The 11,595-nt window shown below is 32.9% G+C and overlaps 1 long non-coding RNA gene across 1 annotated transcript; it reads left to right on the top strand.

Moving 5' to 3' along the window:
- Nucleotides 1-581: 581 nt before the first annotated feature.
- Nucleotides 582-2,030, top strand: LOC125385346. Its single transcript, XR_007224469.1, has 2 exons — nt 582-756; nt 1,293-2,030. It is a non-coding gene; the product is annotated as an uncharacterized LOC125385346 (long non-coding RNA).
- The last annotated feature ends 9,565 nt before the right edge of the window (nt 2,031-11,595 follow it).

The following is an 11,595-nucleotide window of genomic DNA, read 5'->3' on the forward strand; positions in this document are numbered from 1 at the left end:
GCTATTTCATAATATACGATAGTGTCGTGTAAAAATTATAATATGTTAATTTAATTTAATAATACTGCAAAAATTTCTCACCGTATAAATTAAGATTAATGCAAAACATACATACTGCAAATAAATATGCGTATAAAAAGATTGTGGTAATACAATTTTTTTCAGTAGTATACATCTGTTGTATTTATATGTCAGAAATATTTAATATTTTTAGCAGATTAGATACAACGCAATACGATATGATATGACAAGATAGTATGAAATGCAAAATAGGGAGATAGCTCAATTACAGTATCTATTAAAGATCAATTAAGTTTGACGAGGGTTTCAAAATAGGCTACGAAAGATGCGCAACGATCTATCTAACATCGTCGTGTATGAAAATCTCTATGTATTACACACTTACATTGACAAGCAAGGAATTAAGCGACTACAGTGCGTTGTACTGTGACACAATTGAAACAATTCGAGATTACCCACGATGGCCCATATAGGTTGCAGATTGTTGCGTAATAATGCATAAGAGCCGTGAATGCGTATTTCCTGTTATTGCGCGTTTATGCGTTAACAAAGGATGGGTAGTGTGTGGAACGCAAGCGTTCTGTTCGAATGGCGAGCTACGTAGGCTGGACGTATTTCAGAAATACGACCGATTTTATCTCAACTATAGCTAAACATGCTGAAGTATTCGTGTAACCTATAAGATCATATTACGTTAATATAATTTTATTAAAATATCTCAATTTAGAATTATTGGTACGTATAGTATATTTATTAAAAGTTACGTATATACCTTTCGAAGAACTACGCTTTATTAAATTTATTATAATTATTATATCGGGCATAATAATTATCTTTTGTTTCTCAGAGGAAATGGTTCTGGAGAATAATGTAAATCGAACATCGCCATCAAAATTATTATTATTTTAATGGAATATGTAATGAATAATTTAGAGGTCGATACATGCGTGTTCGGCAGATTAAATTTTGCATAATTTTCTTCCATTAATGAGAAAATAATCCACGAAACACGTAGAAGATAAATATGTACTTCGAATTGAACTTTCCACGAACCTATTACGTATTTCATTGTTATTTCGTTGGGATTAAAGTTACGGTTTTTCTACGTATAAAAAAACCTTTCCGATATCATTTACGTGAAAATCTGTTCCTCCATCGCAATCAATCGTCGTCCCTCATCGCTCTCATTCGTTATCTATGATTAAAACACGATTTTATTCGTCCCTCTGGTAATATCTAGTGAAATGATATCTTCACGCTATTGGTCGTAGAAAATGGGAATGATATCATCTGGTGGCCGTTGCCATCCATGCAGGAAATTAAACAAGAATGCATCAGTTGTCAGAGGGAACATCAGAAGTCGCTTAAAAGCAACGCTTCGTTACGCCTTCACAATAACCTGATTCAGACTGTGTCAAGGGAACGTATAAAGCCAAAGTCAGAGAGGTGCATCCATGTAGGCAAGAATGTCACACCTGCTGTTAATAGTGAAATAAATAGCGTCTTTACACTTAGAATCTCGACACTTTGCCTCTATATATGTGTAAGATAGAATGTCCATTTTTATTGATAACATACGTACGTAATAGCGAAAATGGTAAGAGTCGTGGTTGATTTCTGTTTAAGGAAAAATCTTCAAACAAAAGAATTCGGATTCTATTGTATATTTCTTTCCTTTATTTATACGACACGAAGAGCATATGCGAAAGACGTCTACAAATATATTTGTGTTAGTATTTTTTATTTTAATTTTCCTTAATAGGTTTTGATAAGATGGGATTGACTATTGAACTTGAACATCTTTTATCATGTTGTTTCGTCTGATCTTCATGTAATATAACAAGGGTATACACTTAACGTAAATCCCTCAATATTATGTATTTTCTTCTACAATATGAGATTTGAAGGTACATTTCCTGTGTTTTGAAGAACTATAGATATAAGTTAACTTTCACATTTTTATTTCGAATGTTATATAAACTAAATTAATAAAGTTGAATTTGGTATAAGTCCATTTCAGTTCGTCGCCATATCTGTTCATCACTATAATTTACACGCTTGTACATGGTTACGATAATTGCCGTAGCGATAATTTACAGATTTCTATACAAATAAACCATTTGACACATGTAAATGCTAGGAAAGACTGGTCGATTCGCTGATCTGATCAAAATCCAGTTTATAACGACGAGTCTTGTATAATCCACACAAACACTTCACAGACTATATCGATCCAATTGAATATATCCATTAATTGGTATTCTGTTAATCAGGTTGAAAACCATCGTAATTCTCAATGTTATTCTAATTTGCTATTCATTAATATTAGAATAAAACTATTTAACACTAGACATACTATCGAAAAAACTCGGCGACTTTTTAATCTTCTTTGATATCTAAGGATATATGTATAAAGATTTATATGTATGTACATAGTTTATTGAAATTCATTAAAATTAATTGTGATAACCAAACTGGCATTGTCTGATAGTGAACCACGTATACCGAACACGAATCTCCGATTAAATTAGATTTTACTAATCTCTTAAAGCCCCAATCATCATGACATGTATATACCAAGTCAATCGGAGCTGTTTGAACTCCGTAAGTGTTCCTGGAACTCGTTGCAAGTTAGATCTGGTTTAGATCCTTCGAGAGTTCAGGTTAGGCATGGATTAGATCTAGGTGGATCAATGAGACTTCAACCGAGTCAGCTCGTCGTCTTGATTGATTTTACCTAACTTTTAACAAGCCTACGTTGTTCCAGCTGGGATTAGATCAGTGTAGGTCAGTAGAACTCTTGTCGAGTAGGTATTGTAGTTGACTTTACTCCATTTCCAATGATTTCTCTAGTTGATCCTTTAACGGTGTGGCTTGGGAGAGAATCAGGAAAGTCATCGAATATAGTACTGTAAATGGAGGAACATTGTGGAAAATGGGTTTGGACGACTAAATTGTGAATCGAGTAAATCGCATTTGACGATTCAGTTTCGGCTTTCTAATACTAATTACGTCTGAGTCGATAACTGATAATTGTAATGACTCTTAAAGAATTTCATTAAATAAGCATTTCATAATGATGTAAGTATTTAACTAGTAAATACACAACGTCTATACTTATACTTATCATAGATCTATAGACTCTCCTTTAGAAAGGCCCTCAATTTCAGGTCTTAAATATTCCAATCATTCGTAATGGTGTTATTAGTGTTTCTTATAAAATATTTATTTTTGTGATTCTCAAAATTACGACAATTTTTCTCTCGAATAAACTGATTTCGTCTTAAAAATCCTGCCAAACTAATCGATAATAGATTGGTAATATAATTGATTACGTTTGTATTTCCTATAGAAAGTTGCACTATCGAGTATATTTGGTCGTAGATGAAATTTGGTCGTAGAGAAAATGACGCGATAATTGCAAGACATAAAAAGTACCTTAAATCACCCACGCTTCTCGAAGCGGTTTTACCATTTTTCTTTATTATTATCTGTGGTTACGATAGTTTCTATCATTCTCAAACAATTAAACCTTTCCACGAACAGTGAAACGATTAAACCTTTCGGTGTGTTGCACCGTGTGATAAGATAAAACTGCAGCCTTCTGTAGGTGGGTATTAGCAGTGCGTAGCGCAATAGAATCGCGATAACGGTACCGAGTCTCTTACGTGTTTTCGGTGTATGTGCCAGTTTTGCAGTTCGACGTAATCAGTTAGAAATACACAAACTTTACGGTTAACGCTGGGCGGAAATGAAAACGAGATTACACAGTTGTTACCGTGCTATTTCTGTAAAATTACCTTTCATAACCGTGTCTCGTGGCCTGCTGTCGTTACGAATTTTTCACATGTCAAGTGTCAACATTTTCCCGAACGGTGCCAGATTTAATATACGAAGAACGCGTTTCAAGGAGATACGCAAAAAGGTTTAGATTATTTAACATTTCGAAGTCGAGTTAATCTTGTTAGGATCTAAAACAATTTGGAACTACGTTAAATCCTCGCGACTTTCGTCCGAGAAGTCTCATCAGCCAGAAGTTAGAAGAAGAGTATTACTTCTCTACGAGGTTACCAGTGTATATTTTAATCTTCTTCTATGTAATAAATCTTTAAAATCTAACGTATATCGAAATGTTGACAGGTATCCCTTTAAAGTCCCTATATGAACAGGATTAAGACGTCAGTTCATTTTAGATGAGTAACCCATCTTTCTTAACTAAATCCCCCTTCATTTTTCTAATTTCTTCTTTCTCGTTTTGCGAGAGATCACTCGTGCCGCAAGCTCGTGAAGCATCTTCTTTCTAAGACTGAAATTTAACGCTATCAATTAATTTGATAAATCTGCTGTAAGTTCTTAAAGTTCCTTTGATATATCTTCCATAAGTTCCTAAAATTTCTTTATATTTCAAACTTAATCCTTAATGATTAACATGGCTGAAGTTTTATCCTGTTTATATCTTATTTTAATATTATCATCCTGTAATAGTACAAAGAATTACAATAATTTCTTTACTTTTCACCTAATACTGAATAATAATAAGGTTGTAAGGTTTAATGTTAATTGCAATTAAGGAATATCGATCGTTGAATAAGATTAATTGAAAAAGAAATATACCTACTAATACTAATTAAGTGACAAATATAATAAACAATTTTTGCAAATAGTATTCAAATAAAGATTTATTTTGTCCTTTAAATACCATAACGAGTATGTACTCTAGTTTATATATTTCTCGTAATCATATACAATATTACTAATTATAGTATTTTTCTAACATTTATAGGATAATATTTATGAGCGCATGTTTTCAACACGACTTGTATATTCTGCCGGAAGTTACAAACGACGGACGATTACTCTCGGTTACTCGTGGTTTCCGTGCTTTTCTTCGACGATTATACTTCGTGTTTCGTCGTTTCATCGCACGATTCCGTTTCTAACATACCGCAGATGGAAAATACGGCGATCTAGAATACCCTTAATGGCATTATGGTATTATACAAAATAGAATTGGGTGCTTGCGGGATTTCAGAAGCCGTAACAGTTAACGATGCCTTGGGCTACTTCGAGAGAGTCAGTTGAACAAAATTTGATGGTGTGTCCGGGTTGCCGAGAGCACGCACGCTGGCGAATATATTTTTCTTCGGTCGTCCCATCATCGTGGTTCACAGTCAGTTCAAGCCATCGCGGACGAACGGATTGTCGTTCACCTGTTATCGTACTATGTTCTCACACGAGTAAGCCTGCCATCGCGATCGTCAAAGGAGAAATTATCACTCCGATATGGTGGACGAGGAGAACAAAGACGAGATGGATCAAGAAGAAGATAAGGAAGGGTGAGAATATAAGTTTCTCGAATCGCCAACGATCGCGCGTTTGCCTTTCTCCAGAAAATTCTACGCGTGAGATTAGCTGCACGAGAATACCTTTCCTTCGCGACCAGACAGTTGTTAGTCCTTCACCTGGCGAACCTTCAAATCTTTTAAATCTTCCGAACTTTTATAGAAAGTCGTTAAAGAATATTCGTCAGATTTATCGGATAATGCTCGAAAATAAGATTAGCCATAATGCGCGCCAAGTAGCGCAATAAGTTTTCTCTTGTTTACCTCCGTTTTCTTGATAAATCGCATCTTTTATTACGCTTTCTTTTTCTTTTTGTTTGCTCGTGTTTTAAAAAAATCGTCCAAGAGATCGATGTTTCCAGCAGACAACGATTATTCTTGGACGAGGTGTGTTCTTAGAGGCGATTATCCGATGGCGATAATTAAGTTTCACCTGGCCAGTGTCTGAATCGAATCGAGGGGCGGAGTTTCAGCGACATATTATCTTCCGCGGCTAAATCATTTTTTATTCTTTTTCTTCATTCTTTTTTTTTACAGTTCATTGTATATGTTTACAGACCCGATTCTCAATTCTGTTTAATCGATTCCATTGCAAGGTATTCTCGGCCGAGCTTCGGGTTGTTCTCTCGCTGTTCCTTTCATTTACCGGCTTTTCTTCGGATCCTTCCATTTATCCTGTTACATTTTCGTAACGAACCTCTTCATCTTCTCAATGGAATTAAAACGTGACTCCTTCAAAAGCGTTTAGACGAACTTGAATACGAATTTCCTTAGGCAATATACCGGTGAAGTTCGCTTTTTCGCTCGTTACGCGTCAGCCAAAGGGACCGTTTCAAAACAAAAGTGGTTGGTACGAACGTTTCTCGAAAATTTTCCAAGTTTTCGACTTTCAAAGGAAACGTAGTTTCTTCGTTTTAATGAAGAATGCCTTTTGTGTAGAAAATATTCTGTAAAATCTGTTGATTAAGATGAGATAATTAAATAGTCCATTGATTAACTTTAAGATAACTTTAAGATACTGGAAAAAATTTATGATACGGAAAAAAGAAAAATTGTACGATTAAAGAGACGAGATGACTTGAAAGAAGATAAGTTTCGTTTGTTTTTACAAGTTATCTAATGGATATACAAAACAACGACTTGGGAAATATTTATACTTTTATCGCAAATATTCTTCACATTTACGCTGCCCTGTATAAAGAGTGACTATAATTTCAAATGTTTGTAAGTAGTCCATATATCTTACAATGTATAATAATTAAACATTTCCAATATTGCGTTTGAACGTTCGTTTCATTTTCTCTTACAGAGTGTATGAAGATTGAAAATTGATTTATTTATCAAATTTAAACAATACAGTTTGGTTTGAAAAAAGCCTAAAGTAAACAAGAAATGAATTGTAAGATAATCTCGAAAAAGATTTCAAGTTAGATTTCATTTGCATACACGTCAAAGCAAAATGTACAGAAAGGTTGGCGAGACAATTTGACATATACTGGGAACTTTTCAAATCGTTGAGTCCTTCCCTAAGGTAATATCGCATTTGCATATTCAGTTGCACGCAGGAAACGTGAAACATGTTCTTATCTTGACCTATCTCTTGCAATATTAATTCCATTGATCTGTTTATAGAACCTTTTTCGCTTGCAGTGTTCGAAATATTTTCCACGTAAATTATCGAAGAATAATTATTCTCGTAAATTTAAATATCAGGTCCCAAACACGGAAACAGGAATTAAGATCAATATCTTAGCATTTGTCTAAAAAATAATTAACTTATCCAAAACGGGAGTCCAGGAGGAGGGAACTAAAGTAATTTCAATAAACAAATAAAATCAATCAAATCGTTCTCTGAATTGTGCTACAAATTCAATTAATATCCATAGTCATTTAATATTCGCAGTAGTAAAATTCTTCACTTTTATATATGAAAGCTATGTCTTTCTTTTTCTACGAATAAATTTCAATAGTTACTTTCACTTCTAATAAATAATTATTGCTGTAAACAACTGAATTCTATAAAATTCGTGAAATTCATTGAAGAGATGATTCGGTTGATCAGCATCAAAATACCTTTGAGGTATTTTTATTTCACATTTATGACGACAATTCTGCTTCTCAATTGGTGATATGTGTTCTGCCATTTGCCTGCATTCGCGGTGATATCAGCAAGTCCTTGAACGCGTCAAATCGAGCTGACACAGTAAAATGCAAAAATTCCTGTTATATAGCTCGGGGCTGGTGGAAAGGTTGAGAGTCTGTGAAAATTTATTGTTCTCCAGTATAGGGCGATCCGCTTTGCGTTTACCTATGCCCTTTGATCGTCCCACATTTTTTATTCGTACATTAAAAACTCGTTGTTTGCTATTAATTTTTTGTCCTTTCGTATCTTTATGTGAAAGGTTTACTCGTATTCCTCTGTGCCGGTTGAATTCGACTCTTTGGGAACAGTTCGTTCGACAAACGTTCGAGAACGTGCACGATAATTATACAACCGATAAACCTACAATCCTCTTATACTGTCTGTGCTTCACTGAGTCACGAAGGTATCCGAACGTTTATCGTGGAAAATTTTTATGAACATATTGCGTATGTTACGCGAAGTTCTTTGAAATATTGTCGCTCTAATGAAATACGACTATCCTGGTTATTGGACTGCGGATTTTTATCTAAATTCATATTACTTATTAAAAATGTAATTCGAAAAGTAGAATCTCGATAGAAGATCTTTTTAATAAGTATTACGGAGGTATATGATAAAATATTTTATATATCTTTTTCCGAGGAAACCAATCCGAAAATTTATATAGGAGTTAAAAGACATTTATTGTAAATATACGTTTAATAACATATTAATAGATGCTATGAATATGCTGTTAAAATATAATATATAATCAGAGCTAAAGAAGCTCTCACTAAGTATTGTGGGTTATTAATATAGCGAATAATTTAATAATGTTTAAAATAATTGAGTTACTCCGCAACTTCTCTATTATACATTTCTATCGAATAATTAAATGTTCGAACAAATACGAATACACGATGCTCCTAACACGAACAATTTTTCAAGGAAGAACTCGCGAAGTTCTAAATGGGAAAAAGTTTAATTCTGCGGAAATAAATTCTTTTTAAATCTTAATTTTTTATATCGATTTCTCGATCAAATTAATATCTCAATGACTCTCATAAAATGTATATTTGTAATAAATAATTCGTAATTATTATCACATATTACGTACGATGCTAATGAAATTACAAAATATCTTGTATAACACACGCACGTAATATGTTGTTAAACAATTTGTGTATCTCGTTTGTTCTCATGCAAGAATATAATGGCAAAATAATAACAGTAATAATATTAGTAAAATGTTTGATACATATTATTAATAATACTATCTGTGGCGTATTTGCTGGATATTACCAAGGTGTAGAGTTCAAATGGATTACGTTGGCTACCTCATTTGGCTATACGCTGACCTTGTGTAGTTAATAATACATGTATTATAGTTAAAAACACTTCAATACCGCGTTTATTAGTCACCATTTTGAGATATACGTACTTTTGCCGTTTACTCTCTGAGACATTACTACGTACACGAATTAAAAATGATTTAAATACAGTGTTTTATGTCAAATGACATTTTTAGGTAAAAAATTAATTATACAATATAAGTATCTTTTTGTAATATTTTATTTAAAATATCTCTTTCTTGGAATTTCAAGTTCCTAATAGATCCAAGATATTTTACCTGGAATAGCTTTGAAGAACGCGCATAGATAAATTAGTACATACTTCTTCTTTGATTTCTCAATTTGAAAGGTCATTTTATACGTATATGACACTGAAGAACTATCATTTCCTTTTTAAAGCTGTAACTATAAATATTTCCTCTTAATAATCAATCCGTTAGATATATCTTTTTTAATAGAAAATAGGAAATAGGTTTATTACTGGAAATAAATTTTGTTGGAACATATCTGTTTGAAAGACATTTTTGCATAATGTAAATATTTGAACAATATTTGAATTAATGTGACTACAGCTTTGATCTACGAACGTGTTTAAAAGACACTGTTTTGCATTTAGAATTGGACATACCACTAGAATCGCGAAACAGTCATTTTAGAAGCCGATGAATACTAAAAAATTATTAATATATTTAGTCATTGGTTTCAGTTCTTCTATTTTTGGGATTTTTTTATGAAAGTGATTTTGGAGGCCTTTGGTTATAAATATTACGCACGAAGCTGGTAAAAATAACCGGTATAAATACATTGAAGAAATATGTTGGTAATTCCGTTTAATTATTCGAAGGCCGACACGGTGATTATGTCGAATTGTGAGTTGGGTTAGGTTTCATCATACATATACGTCACTGTTAGAGGAATTGACGCACCTGCTTTTTATTGTATTATGCTATCGTAATTTCGTCGTATTATCGTATTAAGTCGGAATGCGTATATGTATCTAGAGTACAGTAGAACTAGATCAAAGAACATTAAAATAATTCATAGAGATATTTCATTCGACTTGGATACTAAATAGGAATTATTTTTAATGATAAACTAGATGTAATTGCAAGAAAGTGAACAAGGCAAATAACATACAAGGTAGATAATAAACAGGTCCAAATAATAAACAATATGAAATATGTGTAATAAAATGGTTTAGTACTTCACATTAATCTTTTATTAATGAATTCAGTGAAAAAGATTTATGAAACGTGTTTACTACGTTTCATTAATAATTCATTGGTAGATTTAATGAAAAAAATTAAACAAGTTCTTCCTAAATCAATTTACTCTTACTATTGCAATCTGTTGATTGCGAGCTCTCAATAAATATCTACGAAACGATAACAGTAAAGTCCACGTTTAGGTACACGTAGAAATTATACATTATTTTGGTTCTGCTTGTAGATCGTACTCAAAGTTCAATATCATAATATTGTTTCGTTTCAAAGTTCGAAAGTGTTTTAGCGAAAGTTCTCCATGTGTATTCATACCAAATCAAGTAATTTGAACGCGTGATCGTTAGTGACGTGATCTGCAGGCTTTGTTGTACCCTTCGTAGACTCTTGAGAAACTCATATCGAGTATTTCTGCCAGAGATGTTTACAAAATCGAGAATATAGATTTACTGCTGCATGGAGAGATCCTAAATCAAATCTTAACGCGTTTGTGTTTGATTACGTGTATTTGCTTAGTCTGGTTTCTGATCGATGACTGATTCTGATACATGAAACTAGCGATTAATTCATGGTTGATTCAATAACTTGTTTTCTGAAGATGAAACTTTTATTTAAAACGTTATTTTTCAATCAAAATTACGTTTACGTAAAATTGATAGATCAGTAAGTTTCTTGAATTCTGAACGATTTTCTCCTTCTTATCTTTTCTCGTATAAAATCTTATATATAATGTACACACATAGAATGCCCAAAGAAAGCTTGTATAAGAGATCAAATAATTTTGTCGTTGTGCATTATTTTTCTCAGAAATTTCAAAATATGTATTTTCCAATTTTCTGTCTCGTTTCATGTTCATAAATATACTTCAAATAAATACGATTGGAAAATAAGAGAGAATCGTGTTTCCTTCGTCTTAATAACTTTGTCCTTGAAGACGAAAAAATAACTACACATCTAAGTCAATATACATAATGAATTACATACGACACGTGAGTCCCTTTGCACAATAATTTACCAATGCATATTTAAAATAAAATAATTTAACTATATTAGTGAATCGAGGCGTTACATACAAGTTGCAGATTATACATTTGCCTTTCATAATTTTACAATTTTACATCGAGTAACACGATCGGATGACTCGTAGTCTGTCAAATTTGTTTCAAAAATTTCACTGTATTTATCATCAATATCGCCACGGTTATCGATACATACAGTTGTATGTATCATCATGTATCGTCATACAGTTTCATTAACAACGTTTAATTTGATTGGTCGAGAGAGCCCCCTTAAAAAAGATGTCGCGGAAACGTTTCTAAAGCATTACGTTACAAAGGCGTAAAAAATGTAACTACGCATTATACCTACCTAATACATTCATACTTCTTGCGATAAATTTTTGAAATATGGATTACGATCACATCGTAAAGTGTACAGAATACGAACGTTCTCAAAGTATCGACGTAATTGTTGCAACGCGACACTCGCTTTGTATATTTTGAAACCAGTTTCGCCTGTGCCCTTCGCGGCAACAGAGC

The sequence above is a fragment of the Bombus terrestris genome, chromosome 6 (assembly GCF_910591885.1).
Source record: "Bombus terrestris chromosome 6, iyBomTerr1.2, whole genome shotgun sequence".
NCBI lineage: Eukaryota > Metazoa > Arthropoda > Insecta > Hymenoptera > Apidae > Bombus > Bombus terrestris.